This window comes from Lutra lutra, chromosome 3 (genome assembly GCF_902655055.1).
Source record: "Lutra lutra chromosome 3, mLutLut1.2, whole genome shotgun sequence".
Lineage (NCBI taxonomy): Eukaryota > Metazoa > Chordata > Mammalia > Carnivora > Mustelidae > Lutra > Lutra lutra.
The window spans coordinates 120197191-120222930 of NC_062280.1; positions in this window are offsets into that span (position 1 = coordinate 120197191).

Here is a 25740-nt window from a genome sequence, read left to right on the forward strand (position 1 = left end):
AAAAACAAATTGGGTGTAACAGGGCCAAGTGAATGTCAATATAAGATTTATTAATTGAAATATTGTAGATACAACCATTACTGTACTTTTTTTTTTTTTTAAAGATTTTATTTATTTATTTGTCAGAGAGAGCAAGGGAGAGAGAGCGAGCACAGGCAGACAGAATGGCAGGCAGAGGCAGAGGGAGAAGCAGGTTCCCTGACGAGCAAGGAGCCCGATGCGGGACTCGATCCCAGGACGCTGGGATCATGACCTGAGCCGAAGGCAGCTGCTTAACCAACTGAGCCACCCAGGCGTCCCATTACTGTACTTTTGTTGTAGCCGAGACTAGTGGTCACTGGTATTCATGTAATTCATGCTTTCCTTGACTTCTTCTGCCTACTGTTAGACCTCATTTCCCAATCTGTGCAGTTTGGTGTGGCCCTGAGACTAAGTTCAGGCCAGTGGAATGAGAGTTGTAGTGGTGTGAGTCACTGCCAGGCATGTTGGACAAATACCTCTCATGTTCAATCCTATATATCTCTCCTTGTCCACTGACTTGATGGAGAAGACTCTGGATACCTATGGGGTGCCTGGGTGGCTCAGTCACTTAAGTGTCTGCCTTCTGCTCAGGTCATGATCCCGGGGTCCTGAGATTGAGCCCTGCGTCAGAGTCCCTGTTCAGCGAGAAGTCTGCTTCTCTCTCTCCCTCTGCTGTTCTCTCTTTAGCAAATAAGTAAATAAAATCTTGAAAGAGTCTGGAGATGTAAAGGAGGCACAGCTATAAGATGGAGGGAGCCTTGATCCAGAAATGATCAGTCAGAGTCCCCCTACTGACTCACATTGGACATAGTATGAGGGAGAAATAAACACGCATTATATCCAGCTAGTGCAATTTGAGGGTTGTTATAGCATGCAGATTGCTCTAAGATCATGATCAAACTAGTTTTTATCCCTCTTGTGTACAAGAATATCATATGAGACTTGTCAGATATCTTTTATAAACTTAAATAGATATGTTCATAATATTTCCTTAATGTGAGGTGAATATTTGTAAAAGTAAATACTACTTATTTTTTTTATAAACTATTCAATTGATTTAAACTAAAAAGAAAAAAAAAAAAAGCCAAAACCAGTTCACCCATTTCTCCCACCAGTAAATAACATACTCCTACCAGTAAATACATCTAAACCAACTCCTTGATTATACCTTCTTTGTAAATACTTATATGTTTTCACCAATTATCTGTTCATTCTTCAGCTCCTTAATTTTTTTTAATGATCAAGATGACTGATAACATCATTCCCTTGTTTGAAAATTTGGATACTTGCAAATTTTCTGAAATCTTTCTGGTGTCTATTTGTGATTCTCACTTGCCTCTTATTTCATTCATATCACTTGAATCTTTTGGGAAATGGCTGGCCTTTTCTGGAGAGTTGACTAAACCTGGGAAGCAGCCTTGTACTATTTCTTCACATGTTCCTTAACCTTTTTCTCTCTTCTAATTTTTTTCAGTGCAGCAGACCTAGCTTACTCACATGGACACCAACAAACTTCATGCAGCCCCAAGTGTGTCTTCATATTGGGCCTGCCTGGGTTTCTGTCAAGGACCTTCCTAGAGAAAAATGAAAATTTCCCTGTCTCTCCCTTACCATCTTTCCTCTAAATTTCAATAACCTTTCCATTATATGAAATTACAAAGTTTTGACTGGCAAATGAATAAATAAGATATTTTTCAATGATTTATACCATTTTTATACCTCCAGAGAACTTAAAAGGGGGGGAAAACCTCAATAAACATGTGTAAAATGGCTTTGAGGTTATTTCTCAAAAGTTGTTGAAAGCTTTCCTAGAGCTGAATTAGCTAAGGAATAGAGTGTGAATTCAAACATGGGAAGGGACAACACTTCCCTGATTTAAAAAAAGGGGGGGGGGGCTTTGAAATGTTACATGATACTCACCATCACTTCAGAGAAACCTGACTGAGGAAGTCTGATTAGCTGCAGTGGCTTTAGTCCTCTCTGTGTCCGTCAGATAGACCAAGTGAATGCTGCCATGAGGAGGCTCTTCTGTGCCAAAATAGTCTGTTCAAAGGGAAGACCCTGGAATTTCTTCTGTTTGCCACTGGCACATGAACTAGAGTGGATGAGAGGCCACCTTTGATCTTCAAAGTGTAGAGCTTATGGAAAAAATTAAGTTAGAGTTCACATGTTTCACAAAATTGAGCCATCTAACATACAGAACAGTGAGGGAGACTAGAAGGGCCCGGTGTGGGGGTAAGAGCTGTCAGATTTGAAATCACTTCACTTCTGAAGGTATACAGCCTGATTAAATATGACTAGGTGCAAATTGAGTGACTTTGAACATTCAAGAGAGGCAGCCTGATGTGGGGAAAGAAACAGAGGACACAGGGTCTAACTCAATGGCACCACCCAAGCTGGGCCTGTTTCCTAATCTCAGTGGGGTGACTCAGAATCCTTACCCCCCTTTTGGGGATGTCATGAGGATTTAATGAGATAATGGCTATAGAATCAATTTGAGATCTTTGAATCTTTAGGAAGATTTAGGAAGGGATTAAATAAATGGTTTTTATTTTCCTAGAACTATTCAAAGTATGTCTTGAGATTTCACCTCTTCCTTCTATCTGGTCTCACACTTCCATTGATCTGTTATGTAAGTGCCCGTCACATTTGCCACACCAATCAATCCTATGCCTAGATTAATGTCAATCAGGCTCTGTAATTCAAGTTTCCATTAACTTTATAAGGGTCAATTTAATAAACTTTCCTAATATGGGGAAATCTCAAAGTGGTTAGGTTATGAGATATAACTTAGCAAGTCCTATTTCCTTCTTTCTCTGCAAATACCCAAATGGTCACTTTCTCTCTGGTGATACATCTGGTCATCACTATGCATTTCAAGAGTGTTTGTGCATCTGAGCAGACATCTCAGTGGGGTTATGACCAGAGTTGATTTTCTCTATGCCATGATTAGGGTCTATACCCCCAACACCAATTATGTGACCTGTCCAGTGTGTAGGTGAAATGCCTCTGCAAAGATCAGTCCATGATAAAGAAGAACATGTGAATATGGTCATTCCTTCAGCAAATAGGCATTAAGCACAATAGAATGGTGGGCACGCTGCTGGGTCCCTTCTCTCCTTTGGCTTATAGACTAGAGGTAGATCCCTACATTCCTAAAGTAGATACCAGTGTGATAAAGTTATAAAGGGAAAATTCATGGCCCAGGATATTTCCATCAACTGTATTTGAAAAAAACAAAGACATCAATATCTGTATCATTTTCATATGTAAAAATCTGTATAGTATTATTATTTTTTATTATTCATATTTTTATTATTCATAAGACATAGTTTTGCTTCTATATTCACATAGCACTGGCAGTATTACAGTAAAGAGCAAGAATTTTGTGCTGTTCAGGGAAAGAGAGTAATCAGACACCATTTAGTTCATTGTAATTGTTGCTCATCATTCCTCTTCTTAAAAAAAAAGAAAAATCTGCCATAGCTGGGTTCTATTTTATTCTAGTCATATTCAGCCATGGTTGACTGTGTTGAAACAAGGCCAGACTGAACATTGATACCAGGTGCCTGTCCTAGCAGAATCCAATATCACACCTGCAGATAGAGTGTAAGATTACATCATGTGTCGTCCTGAGCACCACAAATGACTCTATACTTCATCTCAAATAACATTATAATTTACACTTGGAGACTTCAGACTATGTGGCCTTGGCCAAATGAAAGTTCTTGCAGCCAAACACATCAAACTCAATATATTTTACTGTGCCAGTGGGATTGTTTTTTGAGAAAGTTGAACAAAATTAAATCTATCAATGGCATTTCAAATAAAAAGTACCTGTCCTGGAAAGGTGGGCTTATAAACATTTGGCTGTCAATTAAGAAGATACCACAGAATTTTGTGCTGGAAACCAGAGACAAATGAAAGGACTCCAGTGTGCTATGTGAATTAAATAAGAGTTCACAGAGGAAAGGAGGAACAATGAGATCTTTTGTTTTATGAAAATGTCATAGCTAGAAAGGTATAAATTTAAAGTTGGGGAATCACTTCAGGCAAAAATGAAAACCCTCCCAATTCAAACATTTTCCTGATTCCGGGACATAACCTACAGTAATCTTCTCTGAACTTTTGGAAATACTGTGTGGCTATTTCAACACCTACTCACTCCATGCATTCGAATTTTCACCTTTGCACTTTGGTGCCTGACGGAGTTCTCTTAGAAAGCAGTCATCGTCACCTGCTTACACTTTGATCCACTGGCTGGAAAGCAGCTGCTCCTCTTTGTTCAGAAAGCCATCACAAATGTTTATATGAATAGAGGAAGAGAAGAATGTCTTCATTCCCTTTCTTTCCCCCACTAACTTCTTCAAAGGATTGGAGGCACTTTCCACCTGGCTATTGGGTTTCTATGACTTTTGGATTCATTCTATGGTTTTCTTATTTTCTATGGAATTGCCCCAGCATTTTGAGTCTTTTAGACAGATTTATATTATGTTTAAAACTAGTAGCCAGTAATCTCTGTGGTCTGGGTATGATTGTAGGGGTTCCGGAGAGATCTTTACCATCCGCACCCCCCGCCCCAACCCTGCCTCCTGCCCAGAGTAATTCCCTCTTAATTCTGTCTTAATTTTTTAGTGTTTTCCTGATACTTTAGGGACTCTTTTAGAGTCCTAAAGTTTCCTATGTATTGTCACATGAATCCTAAGGATGTAGGCCATAGGAAGTGAGGAGGTTATTTGCAATGAGAATTTTGCAATGAGAATCTCAAGATACTTGAAGCATCTTGGACTCTTGGGGAGAAGAATGTGCTACAAGGGCATTTGAAAACAACAATAGGAGAAGTAAAGAATCACCAGAGAAACTTGATTTATGTCACTGTTCTGTGTTCTATGACCACAAGTTCCTGGGGAAAGTATTTTATCATATAGATATATATAAATCAGAAAGATATGAAAGTAAAGAAGATCTTTCTACCTGTTAGTGAGGAATGTCTTTGCCTTGTACACAGAACAAGACTCATTTTCTCATCAGATCTTTATGGTCAATTTTTACTTGAACAATGATTTTCTATAAAATTATTTTTATTGATCCTGTATTGGGGAAGAATATGTATTAGGCGGTCTTGGTATGGCAACAAGTAGTCCACAAGTTGCTATGGTCTGCAATGATGTTTATTTCTTCTTGTCACTTCATGTAGGTGATTACAGTTGGCTGTGGTTGCCATAGTGCTACTTGGATCTGTTTAGCTTTGCATCATACACCTTTTTATTCTTGGACCTGGGCTGAAGGAACAGTATCCTTTTGGGATAAGCCATCCTCATAGATGAAGAAAGACAAGGAAGCTGGGGGAGATCTGCAATACTTCTGCACACACAATCTCATTTGCCTCAACCTCATTTATTCAATAAAACCACATGGCCAAGCCATATAGTTGCATGGGGAGATGTATTCTGCTTATATGGAGGCATAGTGAACCACAGAACAACAAGCAGGAGGTATGTTATCTTACAAGGAAGGTAATAAACAATCGGGAACGGTAACACAGCATTGCATGTCTGTTGTCATGTGGCTTCTGGCTCAGTTTTATAGAAATCCCAAGTAAAATAAGCTTCACAGATTCAGAAGTGTTGGTGCATATAAAGCCAAACAAGACTCTTACAGTTCTTGGAATTTTTATCTCTAAATATTTCTAGTCTGAACACTGTGTGCTATTTTCCAGTGTGTCTTTTGTCATTCATACTTTGGTTTTCAACTATGAGTTGGAGTTCTGCTCAGAGCTGGGCTAGACTAAAGAAAATGATTTTTTCTGCACTTAAATGTTTTTCTCTTGACTTTAAATTTCACTTCATTATTAAATATGTGATGATAAAAATGTCCATATTTTCCTCACTGTGGGCTCCATAAAAACAAACAGTTAAGGAATTAAATATCAACATTTTTCACAAGTAGTGATAGTAATTTACATGCTGCTTTTATCCCAAATGATGTTCTAGTGCTGTTCAGTCTCCCCTAGTAATCAGTTCTCTAACACCCTAAGTGATTAGGTCATTAAAGAGTTCCTGGCACTTTATCTAAAGGCTTTGGGGTGTTAATCCTGGTTTCCTGGTCAGATTCCAACTAGGGTAATGACTTGCTGACTTCTTAAATTACTCCTGTAATATTGGCCAATCGGGATGTTCTCCTTGCTTTCTGTCCCATGTGGTTTCACTAAGTGGCTTGCTTGTTAGGTGTGCCATCTTCCTTTGTAAATGAGATGGGGATAATTTCAAAGCACTTCTAAAAACTTCTGCTTTGTTGTGAATCTGTCATGAATCTTGATGTGGTCTTTCTCTTAATGAAGACTTCAAATATAACTAAATGCAGGTGTTGACATTTCCCCCTGTAATTTGCTTGGATGGTTTGTCCCTGCATGAACTCACCCCACAAAGGATACCCAGCTAGAAGACTCTCTCTGGGTGCTGCCACTGAATGAGGAGTAAAGAGGTCCTGAGGAAACTTTTTGGCGTCTTCTTCCCTGGCTGCTCAGATTTCACATAATCTCTCTTGGAAAGATCGGTTGAACTGAAGATTATGGAGAAGTTTTGGATGTTCACCAAGAGCTACTAATAGACATTTCTTATTTTTTAATGTGTAGGGACATATTTTATTATTTATACATAAGGTATATAATATATATTATCCACATATAACATAAAATATATTTCACTAATATAGACTATTTAGAAAAATGGGCATTTATGTGCATATATTTTAAGAGTACAAATAACTTGAATCCTAATTTTTTATGAATAGAATAGGAAGTGATTTGTACAAAAATTTAAATAATTGCTAAATGGATGCTTAGTGACCATGTACGTATTTGACTTCCTAGGAATTACACAGCTTTCCAATATTTTTGTCAATAAAATCCATTTTAATTAGTGTGTGTCCTATTGATACCAAATTATAAAGATTTTTGCTTCCTGACTAGAATGCATTAATAATTAACTTCTTTAATTTTTGTTTTTAGCAAAGACCACACATGGCTAATAATCAGAGTTATTAATTATCTTGCACTGACTGTTAGACTGTAACCTCTTTGAGGGCAGAGATAATGCCTTTTCTTATTTCTGTCCTCAGTGATGAGCATAGTGGCCAGCACATTACAGATGCTCACAGAATTATAGAAGGAAGGAAGGGAAGGAGATAGGAAGAGAGAAGGAAGGAAGGAAGGAAAGAAGAAGGGAACAAAAAGGAATTAGAGAAGGGGGCAGGAAGGAAAGGAGGAAGGCGAGAGGGAAGGAAGAGTGAGTGTATTACTATCCTGAATGGACATGATTCCAGTCCCAAACAGAGCTTAGGTATTTACTTACCCTCTTATCCTTAAGGGTGTGTGTGTGTGTGTGTGTTTAACTTGTAGATTGGCAGCGCCCTTAGTTATGTTTATTAAATGTAGTTAGTGGTTTTATTCCTTTACTGCCACATCTGAATATTGCCCTTGCTCTTTCTCTGTGTGATCTCCCTCCAGATCACCCTGTTCGTTCCGATGAGAATGTCAGTGGATGAATTTGTATGTCCTTAGAAAGCAGGTGAAAGTTCATTTTTATGAAATACAAATAACCATAATGGACAGCAGGTACTGCTCATTAATTAATAACTCCCAAGGAGGGCTACAGATCAATCATTAAGATGATCATTTTTGTCAGGAACCCTCAACATCCAACTGATTTAGGATCAATGACTCTATACAAGAAGTTAACTAAGTCAGTTTCTTAAGCAAAACGTTTATTAGTTATCATTTTATTCATTATCAGGTTTTTTTTGAAGTAGACAACAAGGTTTAATTTGCTGTCATTACTAAGGTTTTGCTTTTTCTGTCTTTTAAAAGCTAAGGAGAATGCCTTGTTTGCTGCAGAGTAAGACTATTGTGGCTGTGCTCTGGGAAGGAGAATCTGAGTGGCTGACAGGGGGCAGGTTGATTGTTTTTTTGTCCATAGATTTGAATGAGTGCTAACCAGACTTTTAGGAGACTTGAGGCCCATTTTTTGGACTCCTCTATTGTGCCACCTCCATGCTGCAAGAAGCCGGCCTTTCTTTCCGGTGCATTTCCTTGCCAAGAAAAACAACAATGACAGCCTGAGCAGAAGACACACATTCCAGATACTACTTTCTCAACTGCTCAGGAGCAGTTCCGTACCAGTATGACCAGCAACGTGGGATCCAGAGATCCAGATGCTGGTCAGGGGATACAACTCTAAATGCCCTGATTTGGAGCATTTATTTAGAAGTTGTTTGAGAGAAATGGTTAACACAGATGACAGCATGAGGTAATTTTTAGTTCTAAGGGTATTCGTACCCTTTTAGGTTCCATAAACAATTTTTCCCCAGATGGGGTTATGAAGGTTTGGCAATAAAATGTAGCTCACCTTTTTCCAAATGTTTCACTGAGGAACTCTGAGGGGAGGAACTTAGGGAGAACTGCCTTATTTTGGTCCCTGTGGAATTGATTTTCTGGAATTCTGCTTTAGAGTTATGTTCTTGGCATACGCTAACAGAAGCTTATGAAAGAGACTAATGAACCTCATAGTTGTTTTTTGTACAAACATTAAAAATGTAGTTAAAAAATTTTGTTGTTTTACCTTGTATCTTTTTATGAAGACATGGGAAGGTACACAGGAGGATTTTCCTTAGCAACTCTTTGTTTTAATCTTACCGTCTGTCATAACTATGTAACTGATTATCTCTCTATATGTACTGCCTGATTGAGGTTTATAGACCAAAATGTTCTTTCTGCCAAAAAGGTGTGAGCTCAAGTGAAACTGAGGTGGCCAGTGAATTTGAAAAGGCCAAGAAAGGGGTGCCTGGGTGGCTCAGTGGGTTAAGTGTCTGCCTTTGGTTCAGGTCATGATCCCGGGGTTCTGGGATCGAGCCCCGCATTATGCTCCCTGCTCAGTGGGAAGCCTACTTCTCCTTCTCCCGCTTCCCCTGCTTGTGCTCCCTCTCTCGCTGTATCTCTCTCTCTCTCTCTCAAATAAATAAATAAAATCTTTCTTTGAAAAAGAGGCCAAGAAAACACAAAGCTAGAGGCTAATATGGATTGTCCAATGAACTTAACTTCTATTAATATGATTGTGGAGACTGAGGCTGGGGAGCCGGTGAAAACTCTAATGGCAAAATTGGGGAATTCATCAGTGATAGTGATATGGAAGCCTAATAGTTGGTAGAGCTGAATGAAATGAATCTCAGATAAAGGTTTTTTAATGTGATGGTTGAGAAATAACTTTCTGAATCTGGTAATAGTGATTAGAAGTTGTCCTTTGTCTTCTTATGAGCCCTGTAAATAGGAGCCCCTGACATGAACCAAAGAATGTACTCTGATCCATCTCTCAAGTTTAACTAATGTATCACTCTGTGCTCAATATTTTAAGCCAGAGAGCTCTGATTCATTCTCCTGCGTGCTTCCCTGCCTTTGCCCCTCACCCATTCTAGGGGATCCACATGGAAAGGACATAGAGTCCCCTTCCTCTCTGGCATTAGCACCTCTGCCTTGGCCCATCATCTCTTCAGTGGATTATTGCAATAGCTGCAAAAGCCTCCAAACTCATCTCCTTCCTATTGCTTCTCCATAATTCTACCAACTTCACATTGTCATCACATTGATCCTCCTAAAACATGCTTTGCTTTGCTGATACCCCACACCAGCTCTCTATTGCCCATAAGAAAAGGGGTCAGCTTCTGAGTGGGGCACCTAACACCTTTGTCATCTGGCCCAGGCTGACTTCACTGGTACTTCACACCATCCTCTCACCATTCCTTCACAAACCTCCATTGTAGTTATACCAAACATCCTCCATCCCCTGCCTTCCTGAATGAGTCCTGCCCTTTTTATCTATTAACAGGAAAGCAGAGTCTCTTCTCTTGTGAAGACTTTTCCAACCTCCCTCTAGCCTTAGCCCAAATGAGTCATCTGCATCATGGTAGTGTCTCATTGTTCCATTCATGCTGTGACTTTAGCTCTTACTGCTTTTTTCCCATGACTCTCCCTTTCACTGATGTAAACCCTCCAAGGATAGGGAGTGAATATTATTCATCTATTTATTTCCAGGCCTGATTTATCTCGTATATAGTTGTTTTTGGCAAAAACACATAAATACTTCGAAAAGAAGCATGACCAAGGTGCATTTGGAGAAAGAACAAATGATCTAGATTTAACCTCTAGGATTTGTTCTTTAATTCACTTTAAAAGCTCACCTGCTCTTGTTTTGGACACCCTCTTTATATATTGTTCTACAGAAGATCACACAGAGGCTCTTTAGAGGAGGATGAAAGACATTTTACTGACCAGCTTCAATAAGGTGGTGTGGCAAAAACAACCACCTGACCCCCAAAACCTGGCCTCTTAATTATGATATGAGGCTTTCCAGCTGGATATGTGGCTTCCCAGCTAACAACTGCATTTTCTACTCACCCTTACATGTTAGTCTGCCCACTTGCTCTAGATTCTAGGCAATGGGGACAGACGTGATGTGGGCAAATACTAGAAAAGGAGCTTGTCTTCTCGTCCTTAGTTCCTCTTGTCATGGGCTGTACGGGTGGTAGGTGGAGCACCCACCTTTGATCAGGATATTGAAACCTAACATACTGAGAATACACAGAGCACTGAGACAGAGATAGTCTGGGTTTCTATACCACCAACTGCAATAATCCAATGAAGAGATGGCTGATGAAGATTTTGAACTGAGATAGGAATGACGATACTAAGGATTCTGATCCTTTCTCTCTTTTTATAATAGCCTTGGTGCTGTCAGCTGTGGACAGCTCACTTATGCGTTTTTACCATCTTGTCGAAGCCAATCTATTTGGGTGACTTTGTTATAGCAGGCTCACTAAAAATGTATTTAATTACTACTAGTGGGCTCATGCATTATTAAGCTTCATCAGTAGGCATTTTCAACAAATATGTTTTTAAATGGAGAATTGCCAACTTATTTTAGTGGTATGAGGAAAAAGACTATATAACCTAATATAGTATAATTTTAATTGGAATTTATTTAATAATTAAAAATAAGTAAGTAAATAAATAAAAATAAAAATTTAAAAATTAAAAATTAAATAATAATTAAATAATTATATTGGGATTTAATTTAATATAGTATAATTTTAAATGGAAAATTGTCAACTTACTTTAGTGGTATGAAGAAAAAGACTATATAATCTAAAACTAGTCATTTCAGTTCTTTCTTCCCATGATTTACCTTCTCTTCAGGAGGCTGATAACATTATTCTGGTCCATCTTTTATCATATTGGTTCAGGCATATATACAGAGCTTCCTTTTCATTTCCTATTATGTAAATCAGATCCATAAGATTTTGCTAAACTTCCAGGATAATAGAAAGGAGTAACTTATACTATGAATAATGTACAGCTTGCTCCTAGATACCCTCAGGTATCAACCCATCTTAGAGGGTCCCCTGCAGGCATTCTTTTGGTAGAGCTCCATGCTTACCTTTTGTGGCAGAGGCCCAATCACCTCTCCTGCCCTCCCACTGAGGAGTACCTTAGAACGCATCTAGACTACGAGGCCCACGAGAGACAGTTTGGAAATATCTTCCGAGATAAAGATGAAGATTCCAGTTCTGGTCTCAGCCTCTTCTCTTTCCAGGAGGATCAGGGCTGAGATGGCCAACACTCTTGAGAATTAACTCTAGTTATTTCAAGAGAAGTAACTATTCCCCAGCCCAGGGGACAAGGCCACAGCAGGGGACAGTAATCAGAACGGGGTCGTATCCTCCCTGCTATTGGATTTAATTTTTCCAATTTAATAGATGAATAGGTGGATATCAGGGAATTTCAACAACTTATCCTAAATCACATACCTTTTAAGTTTCAGAACCATTATTTGAACTTAGCGCTTATATGGGGGTTTTTCATATGTCAACCCATGATCTGCATCAAGCTGTCTGTTCAGATCCTTCAGGGAGTTTGTTACAGTAGAGATAAGTTCCTGGATCCTGCATTGAGAGGCATCCTTTAAGTAGTCTGGGGATGAGTCTTAAGTCTTTGAATTTTGTTTTTAATAAACTACCCAGGTGATTCCAATATACTGCAGTATTTGCAGTATTTGGGAACTACTGCTTTATGCTGCACAAGGCATATTGGTCTCAGACTTTTTCTAGTATTTTTCCCTTTGCTCATTTACTCTCATAGCCCCATACAAAATGATTAAAAATGAGAGCAGTATGTCTCAAAGTAAAATGAAACTCAATACCCATTGAGGCAATGCTTAGGAAATTAACTGTAAGAATGTATTACCATTTAAGGTAGAATCTGCACCAGAGTTTGAAGGGTGCCTTTCCATCCCTCCATTACTACTTATTGAGTGATGCTTTGTGACCAGGTATTATAGGGAATACCATAGAAGAATAATCTTACACTCAGATTGCTTGAGATATCTATGAGGGAGACCAAATTATACGTATGAAACAATTTAGGAATGAAACAAAAATAAGTAGATAATAAATCCTGGTTAGAGCAACAGATATAGGTAAAACAGAAGTAGTGAGAAGTGAAAAATTCCAGGGAACAGAAGAGGTAGGGAAGGTTTCATAATAGAGATAATACTTGAATTAAGTCTGCAAGAAAGAGTTCAGTTTGGAAAGTCAGAGGTAGGATGGAAAATCCATGTAGCAGGAGTAGAACAAGCAAAAGCACACCCTGTCATAAAGCAACCTGCAGTGTTACAGATGTTGTTATTTGTAATAGATACTAATTCCCTGAGCCATTAAAAATATAAACAGAACCTCTGAGAATGTGTCACATTTATGTGACATACAAAAGTGTGTATGTGAGGGGGGCCTGAATAGGAGGTTCAGCTAGGGAGGCAATGGGAAGCATTGTCCCTGGGTGACCAGGAAGGGTGGACCACACTTTAGGACCCCAAGGAACTGGGTGTCAGTTGCTGGAATACATGTCTGCAGAGACAGAGTGAGATGGGCAGGTAAAGGAAAGCTCTGCGTTAGGGCACCATGGTTCACAGAGGACGTGCCCCAGGAGGCCTGCTCCTGATGAATTGGTGGTTCTGATGACTTTCCTAAACTTTGGACCCAATGACATGTTCTTCTCTGCCCTGTAGGTCAGGTTGGTTTTGGAAGTGAAACATTTATTTTATTCTCCCTTGAAAACAAACTTTACATCATTGATCTGCCGCTAAAAAATGTTTGTGCTAAATTCCTGCTTCTAAGCCAGTGCTTATGACTCAGATGGTGTGCATTTCAAAATTCTCTCAACATAATTTCACATAAAAAAGACATCTTAGATTGGGCCAACTCTGTTAAAACCAACTGCCTTGTATCACTAATATGTAGCTGGATTGATTCATGGTGTACATCTTCAAAGACCTGGATAATCATCTTTGTTTGCAAATTCCTTATTAACATGGAGATAAATGTTATCATAAATTGAACTTTTATATTATGAGCTAAATTTTTTGATCTTTAAAGTTCATTTCCAGAATATTCGATAGCATGACTGTAAGACACGTATGGCACTTTCCCAGTTGGACACAGTTCGAGATTTTTTCGTCTCCTTTTTCTTTAAGCGAGATGATAAACACTTAATAAGAAGATGGAACTTATGGAAGGTAGCCAGAAGAGAATAGCATTCTACCAATGGAATTCCACTTCAGATGCTGTGCTGGAAAGAAATCCTCATCTCGAGCTCCTTTTGCCTTTTGATGATGGCTTTAAAAACTGTGAAAACAGAGAAAGCCAAGTGTGTGGTCTTTGGCAATTTCGTAATAGTCTATGCAGGAGACAGAGGGGGTGGTTTGTTGGAAAAAATGATTAGCTTTTTCTTTACGATGACAGAAAACAGTTGCAATTCAAAAATGCCAAAGGTTCTGCAGCCCTCCCCTTTTGGCAAATTGTTAGGTAATCACTCCTTCCAGGTGGTGCTTTCAATAAAGACCTTGGAAAGTCACGCCCCCAGAGATGTCCTCAGGGCAGAGCCATTGTCAACTGGGAGAGACTTGTAGAATGGGTGAGAGCAGGGTGAGAGGAAAGACTGGATTTTTCTTCAGAGGAATCCGCTCCTGATTTCCCTGCGTTCAAATGCCTTTTTGACTAATGAGCATCTGATCTGGCCCTGAGTTTCTCAAGCGCAGCCAGAGAAACTCTCTTTGGATTGTATTATTATTATTGTTGTTGTTTACTTTAAGTTTTCCCAGGAAACATCAGGCCCTCTAAAATTAAGATATATCTCCATATACAATCTATTACAATGAAATAGATATGAATTAACCAATTACCTTGCTTTTGTATACCTACCAACTCCCTCTACTTAAAAGAGTTTTCCCAAGACTGCATTTTATCATGTCATTTTGGCAGCTGTTTGATGAAGCTGCCCTGGAACTGGACCCCCGACTCCTCTGTGTCCCTCACGGTTATGCATGTATTCTCTCAGGCTCTTTCTGTGTTTCAGTTGCTTTATTTGTAGCCCAGAGTAGAAACGTAGCAGACACCTTATGAGGTGTGGGACTTAGCCCTGTTCTGGTGGAAAAGCTGTATCTATTGGGTCGTTTCGAATTTCATTCTTGAGCTAGGTATAAGGCATGTGGAGGGATAAAGGGCAACCCACGTCCTTGATAGCTCATGGTCCAGTGAAGGACAGACGTTGGAATATGATGTTTTTAGTAGATGATGGCAAACATTAAGCCAGGTTATGCACAACAGTAAGGCAGTTGTGGCATTTGGGGTGATATATTTTTTCTGCATAAGGCTGTTCCCACAGTCAAATGACACGTGTTGAAGCCTGCTTATGCGCATGGCCCTGCAGGAGCTGAATAACATGGGGGTAGATGAGCAGCCTTGATGACCCTGCCTCGTGGCCTCACAACATGGGCACTGTTATGCCCCAATAATGGGTCCGTGATTAAAGGAGCAAGACTGATATAGAGCGAAGGTCCAGCAAAGCTTTATTTCACGCCAAGCATCAAGAATCTAACCGAAAGTTTGGATGCACCTCTTACAAGAGAGGGCGACCCTTCTCTGTTTCATAGACTAGCTTTTAAGGGCAAAGGTCATGCGTTCCGGCCTGGCCACGCACAGGTGGCCAATGAGATTGTAACACACACAGGAAACTCCACAGTGATGCTAGGTGACCAGTTGCGTTACAATTTACCGTAGTAGACATTTGAACCAGCCTATCACCTTGGTTGGGATTGGTGCCCAAAAGGCTCCCAAAGGGTGGAGCCCATACTCCTTGGTAACCAGGGAGACAGTATGCATTCCCCCACTGATTGAATACTCCACCTAGCCTGATCCACCCTTGTATCTGGGCTTTGTTACCTGGAGCTGGTTTCCGGGACTTGTTTTTAAGTGAATCCCCTATGGGAAGGGGAGCAGGGACAGTTTAAGGGTTAAACAACAAGATTTTTGTTTAACCTCAACGAAAGCATCTTGCTAAAATATAAAAATATAAAATAGGTCCTTACAGGCACCACCCGGCTCAATCTGCTCAGACTTGTAAAGGACAAGACACTTTTCTGCTGCAGAATTCACAACTGCTTTATGCTTTGTTTCCTAAAAGGAGAAGACTTCCAAAACTGGATGTTGTCTCCCCATTCTAAGACTCCTCCAGTTTGAAAGAGTTCTTGAAAGTGAATTTTGTTGAAGCTTACTTTTGGATGCCTGTTATTTAAAATGCCCATTTTCTGCACCTTCAAGATTCTGGTCAGATGATTTAGGCCAAGTCCTCAGGAGCCCTAGAAAATGTGCAACAAGTGAAACCCTTTGTCCCTTAGCCTCTCTAGGACTTATTATTCTTCATGAGTTGAAATTCTGGGTTCTCTGGCTCTGACAGTTTCTTTTGCTGTGATGGACAAGAAAGAAGAGTGGGGATCAGGAACTGATGAGAAAAACCATATCCACATAGCTTGTTTAGACAAAGGGAGTGCAGTTAATTCAGCGAAGAATGGTTCTCCTGAGAGATTCCTTCCCAACACTCCCTGCACCATTGAGAACTTCGAGTTTTAGTACAAGTGAGGTCCTATGTTAGGGAGACACTTCAAAAGAAAATAATATGGCAGGGATAGTAACTGGAGACATCGGCTATGCAAAAAAATAGTAGATTTGCCCCTTGCCTCTCTTAGTTGGACGCTTGACTTGAGGGGGTGAGATGTGGCCACCTGGCCGTGGTGGTACAGAGAGAGTGGTGCTGGTGGGCACATGGCTGGTGACATCATTCGGCATCCATTAGGACAGCAAGGTGCCATGCAGCATGAAACCCTGGAGGAAAGGCACTCTGTCTTTGGGAAGTATTATTTTGATTTGTCAGATGAGTCTGCTTTCAGAGTGCTTCTAGACTTCTTCCTCATCAAAGCCTTCCTTGATCCCAGCCACATGACGATATTTTTTCATCTTTGGCACTTTTTTCTTGCTGTATCCACCTTTCCCTATCTAGTGGTACAGCGACAGATAGATTGCAGGAAGGCACATGGCAGCGTCCGCCACAGGTCTCCTGTGGTCCCAAGGTACAGAAAATACTTATAAGAAGTGACCCACAAATGCAGGTTGAGTTGAGCCATTGCCTATCCCTAGGTGTTCAGGATCCAGGCCAGACAGAGTGATTAAAGGACTGGGAGAAATCATGCCACCTCCCTCTTCTACAATATTTTCATCAAATAAGACTGCATTGAAAAAGGACATGAAAGGCAACTTCCAAAGTGGAAAGTAATAACAAAAAGCTAAAATGTGCTCTACGGGGCATGTTTGGAATATAGAAGAGGGCATCTTGTCTACATGCTCTGGTTAACTGCTAGATGCAGGGACAGGGGAATGTTTTTTTAAATCACCAGTTTCTTTTAAATAACCCTCTTGACAATTTTTCCCTCTTGGTGCCACTGCACCTCCAACCAACACCATAGGGCTCTGAAGACTACTATTTTGATGCCACCAGGAGCCAAACACACAACGCAAACAGGAGGGAGACTCCTGATGAAGAAACGGCATGGGGAGCAGGGGCATTGGTGGCTGTCACCAGCACATGAAGCCCCAGCAGAGCCTGACCACTACAGATGTTCAGTGAATACGCAGTGTCTGTTACTATGCCTGGCTGTGGTTTGGCATGACGCTGGTCCCACATTTGTTTCAGTGTCTCTTCTTGATCTTGCCTTTGTCTTGTTCTTGGGCTATTTTTGTAACCAAGTGATGAAGTGATTAAGATTTATCCTTTCAATAAATTTACTCAAGTAATTTCACAAGGCACCAGCAAGCTTTTGGGTAGCCCTGGCTGTATGGCTAGTGGCAGGGTTTCCTAGCAATGATATCTGACATTCGAGTCAAGTGTATGCAAAATCTGGAAGCCCAGACCCTGTGCTTTTTTCTCCCTGGTGATAGTTCATGCTCAGCTTCTGGAAGAGCCTGATGCAGTGCTGCTTGTTTATGCTTCCTCATCTCCTAGCAATTTCTGCTCTCAGAAAAATCTCAATCATGTACTTTGAAATTACATGTTGTTTATATAAAATTACACAAAATTACATATTTGCTAAAAACATTTAAAAAATCCAGCTAATAGAGGAAGAAAAGTCTAAAACTGTGTCTTTGACCATTACATTGGCATGGTAGAGGTGTTTTGAAACAGCGGTGGGTTAAGGAACATTTCTGGCCCCTCCAGTGCATTTTCTGAAATCCGTTGAACAATTTATTTCTTACTCTGCATATGTGCAAGTGTAGACCTATCCAGGACTCTCCAGTGTTATGGCTTCTTTCATGAGCAAACTTTTAGTGTGGTCAAGGGATAGAAAAAGAGCTACTGGTATAAGCCCCGACACAAAGCATACTATTTTGGTTGTAGTATATATTAGATTTCATAGCAAAATGAGTGCATTCTCCAATGCCATGTTTCTTGCCTTTGGAGCCACTGACTACTTTACTGCTCATGATAAAATTTTCATTTTTGTAATTTTTACTGTCACTCTATTTAAGACTGATAATTCCACACAGTAATGTTGCTATTTAATAGAATCATTCTATAAAACAGTTCTTTATACATTATTGTGCCCAGTACCATCTTTCTGGTTTCCAAGGCTTAAATTGTTATTGATTTTTTAAGATTTGATGTTGAATTCTATTATATTCTCATGTTTAATGCAAGACAGTGAAATCATGATCATTAAAAATAAAAAAAAAAATTGAATGACCTGCAGTCTATAAACTACAATCTAACCTACAGTGAAAAGAATTTTAAATGAAAGCAAATTGACAGAAGTTAATTTCACCTTTTCCAAGTCTAGATGGTACAATGGCCTCTGGATCTCGGTTTTCAGGGGACGTCTTGCTTGAGCTTGCTGTCAACACCTGTGAGTTGTGTGTGGTGGCCTCTGGCTATACAGTGACCCATTTCAGTGCACCACTGGAAGGTGTTAGAAATCCAAATACGTTGTATCTAAGTTCCTGTGCTAAACTCAGATCCATGGGTCATCTGAACTTTGTTTTTTTTTAGGGTATCTTTAATTGTAGTGTGAGACTTTCCTTTGGGCAGTAGAAACACCAAACATCCATACACAGTTTCTTACATCAAATTCTTAGTTTTGAATTCTAGAGACATCTCCCCACATCAAAGTTTGGGGCAACATTGGCTATAGGCCCAGAGCACTCAGACCCTACAGGGGCTTTGTAGAAAGAGTACTGAAGGAGTGTAATGCCTGGGAGAGAGGGTTGAAGACAGGCCTGAGAAGAAGCCACATTAGCTTCCTCTTACAGATGGTTCCCTTCTCAGGCCCAATCTCCTTCCCCCTTCCCCATCCTTGTATCTCCTTGAGGTTGGACTCCGTCTAATCTCAATTGTGTCTGGACTCTGGCTTCCCTTTATGCTCAAAATTAATGTTAAGTGCTGCTCAGGGCACAGGTAGCTTAGAAAGGGCTTTTAGAAACTTGGAAGTGTACAACTTGAATTTAGCTACTGGGCACATTTAAGATGCATTTTCAAATGCAAGAAATCATTATCTTTTCCCAATTTATTTAAAAATGTAGCAAAAACTGCTTTTAGGCTATGAGTTTAGAAGACTACAACCATTCTTTCTTTCTGCAGAGAATAAGGGAATGTGGGATTGGAACCCATAAATTTGGAGGTGGTGTGGGGTCATGCAATGATTGCAGACACTGGAGCTTGACACTGGTGGATCAGATGTGGTTTATACCCACTTGCTTTTGAAGATCATTTTCCTATTGCAGAGGAGACCAGCTCTATTTCCTTGGTTATAAAATAATTATATTTTTGGTGTAATAAAACTAAACATCCCTCTTTCCCGTATTGGGATTATTAATGCAAATCACATCTTTTTAATTTTGATCAAACAGCTTTACCTCCAAATTTGGACAGATGACCTAATACATCCGTGGGAAGGAAGCTCTAAAGTAGCAGTTTTCAAAGTAAGAATTATGTCTGACATCATAACCCAACACCCAAGTTTTACTTATGTGAAACTTGTATTTACTAAGTATTATTCTATTTTCTATTTTATTATATTCAAATGCATTGGAGAAACATTGCCTATAAGCCATTAATTTGATTTCATGGCCTACTAATAGTCCATGATACATAATGTGAACCCTCCAAAAGATGTTCTTTTTCTGACTATATTCTTGGTTGAACCAATTAGTCCTAGAGAATTTCTAGGGGCATGAAAAACAGAGGCCTATAAACATGGGCTATTCTGGCTACTCCTCTTTAAGTTCAACCACAGTTATGTATTTTGAGTCATAGCAAGAGACATAAAAGCCCTGATGCCTCCCTTCTACTCAAGAAAGTGTCTCTATGGAAGCTTTGGTGATGAGCAGGAGAAAACTGCTCTCCAGAGGAACCCACGAGTGTCACGTACATTTATGAGATAGTTACCGTGGCTACACTACTTCAAATGAGAAAGGCTCTTCTGCCTGCGGAAATTAGTTGCAACCATCTGTGTAGTCATAGAGCCGCTTGGGTCCCTGGGTCTGTCCATACACTGATGTGGAACAGCAGAAAGTCTCTGTTGCTATCTCCATGTGAAAACCTGAATTTTGGTCTGTTTGTTTGTTTCCTGGCTCTCTGCCTTTCCCTCTGTGCTTCAGCCAGCTAGAATTGGCCTATGGGGAGAGTGGACCCCTGACTTTTGCTCTGATTACCAACACTTGGCCTCAGAGAATTTTATATTGCTTTGTGTGACCCTGTCTGCTCCCATCACTGAATTTTTGAAATTATGCTAACATTAGTTTCTTTTTTCTTTATTATGTTGTTAGTCATCATACAGTACATCATTAGTTTTTGATTAGTTCCATGATTCATTGTTTGTGTATAACACCCAGAGCTCTATGCAATATGTGCTCTCCTTATTACCCATCACTGGGCTAACCCATCCTCCCATCCCCCTCAGTTTGTTTCATGGAGTTCATAGTCTCATGGCTCATCTCCCTTTCTGATGTCCCCCCTTCATTTTACCCTTCCTTCTCCTAATGTCCTCCATGCTATTCCTTATGCTCCATGAATAAGTAAAACCATATGATAATTGTCTTTCTCTGCTTGACTTATTTCACTTAGTATAATCTCCTCCAGTTTGGTCCATGTTGATGCAAAAGTTGGGTATTCATCCTTTCTGATGGCTGAGTAATATTTCATTGCATATATGCATCACATCTTCTTTATCCATTTGTCTGTTGAAGGGCATCTTGGCTCTTTCCATAGTTTGTCTATTGTGGACATAGCTACTATGAACTTTGGGGTGCATGTGGCCCTTCCTTTTACTACATCTGTATCTTTCGGGTAAATACCCAGTAGTGCAATTGCTGGGTCATAGATAGCTCTATTTTTAAATTTCTGAGGAACCTTTACACTGTTTTCCAAAGTGACCACATCACTTTGCATTCTCACCAACAGTTTAAGAAGATTCCCCTTTCTCCACATCCTTTCCAATATTTATTGTTTCTTGCCTTGTCATTTTTTGCCATTCTAACTGGTGTAAGGTGGTATCTTGATCTAGTTTTGATTTAAATTTCCCTGATGGCTAATGATGATGAATAATTTTTTCATGTGTTTGTTAGCTATTTGTATGTCTTCTTTGGAGAAGTGTCTGTTCATGAATTCTGCCCATTTTGTGACTTGATTATTAGTTTTTTGGGTGTTGAATTGGAACAAAATAGAGAGTCCAGATATGGACCCTCAACACTATGGTCAACTAATCTTCGACAAAACAGGAAAAAATACCCAATGGAAAAAAGACAGTCTCTTCAATAAATGGTGCTGGGAAAATTGGACAGCTATATACAGAAGACTGAAACTCAACCATTCAGTTATACTATACACAAAGATAAACTCTAAATGGATGAATGATCTCAATGTGAGACAGAAATCCATCAAAGTCCTAGAAGAGAACATAGACAGTAACCTCTTTGACATCAGCCACAGCAACTTCTTTCAAAACATGTCTCCAAAGGCAAAGGAAACAAAAGCAAAAATCAACTTGAGACTTCATCAAGATAAAAGACTTCTGTACAGCAAAGGAAACAGTCAACAACAAAGAGGCAACCCATGGAATGGGAGAAGATATTTGCAAATGACCCTACAGATAAGGGTCGGATATCCAAGACCTATAAAGGACTGCCAACATTAATTTCTAAAGCCATTATTTTTTCTTTTGCATTGGGATAAAACATTTTACTCTGATGAACACCACAAGTGCATCTCCTCTGCATTCTCCAAGAATCACTACCATGAATAGTTTTCCTCCAAGCACAGGTGCGAACATGCACATGGATGCTTTGGAGTGTGTAATTGGGTCTCTTGGAGCATCACTTGATTTGTTTTCACAACACACAGTTTCTCCCACATCACGACAATCCCTAGCCCTGTGCGCATGTGTTTCATCAGACCCGCAGAGAATGGATGGTCCTTCAGGTCAATGTAGTGTTCTTTGAGAAAGTCTTCAGAAGTCTGCATGAATTTCAGACCAACATGGTGGGATCCCTTCTGCTGAAAATGCTTGATGATCTTTCCCATAAGACCCAATGGGCTTTATCAGGTTTGGTGGTGATGAAGATGCCCTGACTGCTAGCCCTGGTCTGCTCCAGCTGCAGTGGCTCCAACTCCAGCTGCTGCTGCCCACAGCAGAAATATGCTTGGGCCCCATATGGTTCCAGATACCCACTGACATCATGGGTCATCTCTGCTTATGGCTCCCAAAGGACAAGCAGTGACTTTGCCACCAATAGGGGAAGGTTGTACAGTTAATACATATTTGTCCTATCATTTCTGCCAAGAAAATAAAAAAGAGCAATCAGTGATATGGTTGTAAGTTTAAATTAGGATTTCTGTAGGAGCTGTTTCCCAGCCCCACTTAAAAAGTGTTTTCTAATAACCAAGGATGTTTTTCTATATTTCCATTGATTATCTGATAGCTGTCAATAATGTCAAAGCAGCATTCTTATTCTCAGGAACAATCTTTTGGTTGTTGTATATAAGCATACACAAGAATATGTATTGTTTTGACCATGGGAGGTAGGTAAGGAGGTAATGGAATGATAAAGGGGGGAAATGTTGGGTTAACTTTCATGCTTATTAGGACAAAGACCATCATTATTGTCATCATCACCACCACAACCATCATCATTATCATCATCTTCAATAACTTAACACTGATCATCTTTCTATTATAGAAATTTGGCCCAATCTAGGATGAAATAAATGATTTTGAATGCCTTGGTTGCCAAAAAGTTTGCAATAAGTAAAACTCCCAAGTCCACTTTGGTTCATTTTAAGTTTTCAAGCTACCTGACATTACCATCAGGTTTTTTTGTTTGTTTGTTTTCTTTTCTTTTCTTTCTTTTTTTTTTTTTTTTTTGATAATACCAAAACAAACAAACAAAGTTGTTTTTATTGTTTTATTTTCAATGTTTTATGTGTTGGCTTTATGTCAAACCTGTGGTATCTTCTTCCCTGATGTCTGCCTCATAGTTCGTCAGGATCTATTTACAGTGCATGGGGTTATCAGCAGGTACTGGGGGCCCTGCTTCATTAGGCTTATGCTCCCTTTGGACAGCTTTTTCTTCTGAAAACTTGACCCTGACATCACCTTTGCCCAGAGGGGTAGCTGCTGTGTTTGTGGAGCCATGTGAATGAAAGGACGGTAATCCAGGTCTAGCCCAGGGGGTAAAGGAGAAAATACTTGTTGGTCAGCGTGGCACCGACCTTTTGATATAAATGCAGGCGGAAGTGCTGGGGCAAGTCTCTGGAGGTCCCTAATGCGGACTTGAACTTCTCAGAGGAGCAGCTCTGTGGGAAGGGGGACTGGGAAATCCTCTAGTCTAGGCTCGGTGGCTGCTTACTGATCAGTATGGAAGTGTTTCAGTACTCCAGCATGTACTCCTGGTACAGACTTCCTACCACCTACTGGCTGCATGGCTCAGCCTGGATCAAGCCTGTTGCAATCACGGTTTTATTTCTGGCACCAATACAGGCAAAGACATTTTTCATGCCTAAGTATGCTAAAAGCTAACACTACTGCTGGGAGGTACGTTAAGCCAATTCTGATTCCGGGATTAGTTTTTAGGTTTCCTCCCATATGACACAGACTGATATGGCTGTTATTTTTCTGAGCTGTGTCCAGTCTCAAGTGGGAGGGATGGACAACCAAAGAAAACATTAAAATCTTTGACCTGCCCTTTAACGATGGTCTCACTGATGTGATATTGATTCTGGGTTAACAAAAAGTCTGTTTTCTTCTACCTCTTTCAAGTTTCAGTTATCTCATTATTGAAATGAGGTCATGGAGGATCTTACCAGAATATTTTTTGGTGAACTGCAAAATTCTTTTAGGAAAATAGCCCTTTAATTTTGAAGGAGACTCACCAAAAATGAAGGGAAATCTTCTGAGGGGGTCCTATGTATGAATCGGTACTTAGACCCAGTGCCTGAAGGAACTGGTCTGGTTGTAGGATCACACATCTTTCCCAGAGTCAGGCCACCAGAGCAGCCCCAGCGTGAGGTTGAGGACAGCCCTGCTGACTCTGTTAACTTTCTCTCATCAGCCTTGTTTTAGTTACAAGCTGAGCAGGGCTCTCCCACAGCAGCAGCTGAGACTTTCTGGCCTGCTGTCTGTCTCCTGGCTGCTTGGCTTGGGAAGTGGTAGCTGTCATTTCTTCATTTACCTACAACATTGGTCCTGAGCTTGTGCTGCAGAACAGGGGAAGGACATCCCCAAGCATAGCCAGATAGGGCATTCAGTGAAGCACCCAAATCCCACCTCCAGGGCAAGAGAGGAAACATTTGCATTTAATGTGAGACATGTAACACAGGTTTTTACCAGTGTTGCTTAATAGTATCATTTTAAACTTCCCATTGTGCAAAACTGTCAAGCATAACAAAACTAGAGAGAATAGACTAATGGAGCTCTGTGAACCCAGCACCCAGCTTTTGCAGTCCATGAACTAGGAGCTAATCTTGTCTTGCATATTCCTCAACCAAGACAAACACTCAACACACTGATATTTTCCAAGGAGCTAATTCTATTTAGTGATGATTTGGTGGAGTGAATCTATCTCATTGAAAATCCAGAAAAGTGTCTCTGCCTTTGAGTGAGGCTGTCATGTGAGGGACATAGAGAACATGTGGATCAGAGGACCACAGAAAGAACAAATTATGGGTAAATCAAGATTTTAATTTTTGTATGACAAGGACTTCCAAACAATGTCATTGTGTTGAGTATGAACTTGAGGGAAAAATGAGATGGAGGAACAAAGATGACTCTGGAAAAATAAAATGTAATCAAAAAAAAAAAAAGAGAGAGAGAGAGAGAGAGAAAATATACACAATAGTACAAATAAAAAGATGGTGGAATTACAAGGCATCCATAAGCACAGACGCATGGACATATTGGAGTGTAATTTCATAACAGCCAATTAGAAGATAGCAGGTAAAGATAAATTCTCTGGGAACAATGAATTTAAGTCCCATGGACTAAATCTATAAACACAGAATGTTTTTATCTCCTGGAGGCTGGCCATAACCATAAACTCCAGGGATAAATGTTTTCCTATACCTATTAGTCTCTTTTCTGTGTAACATCCCATCAGGTATTTGGTTTGAATATTCTATTTCTGAGTTTGTTGTTGCAGGACTGTTTTTCAATTTAATTTGTGTGATGCTGATATTTTCAGAAAAAAAATTATTTTCTTAAAGTAAAGTATGTTCTTTAGGGCACTTTTTCTCCATCTTTAGGATGTCTTGTTTTCCCCTACGACAGCATATCCATAATTAAGGGAACACTATAGTCTCACTAATAATGCTTTTCTTCATTCAGTAAATAGTCACTTAATGTCTATCCTGCTTAGGATGCTGGTGAAGGTAGGGAAGTCTATAAGCCTCTTTGTTATCTGAGGAAGTTGCAGGCAGCTCTGGGGGCAGGCAGCTGCCAGTCAAGGCAGCATGGGATCAGTGGAGCCATTGCAATGACATTGGTGCTCAGAGAAAGGAATGGCTCCCTTGGCTGTAGTTGGTGGTGTTCAGGGCTCTGAAGGCACATACACTGAGCAGACATCTGGCAGAGAGGCAGTGGATAGTAGGAATCTACCATTGCAGGAGCTCTACTGAATCCAAATTCTGGCTCTGTGCTTACTGATCATGTAAATCTTGGACACATTATTTTCTCTTTGGTTTCATTTTCTTGTCTAGGATGCTCACAGTTGTACCCACCTCTGAGAGGGCTTGTGAGTGAA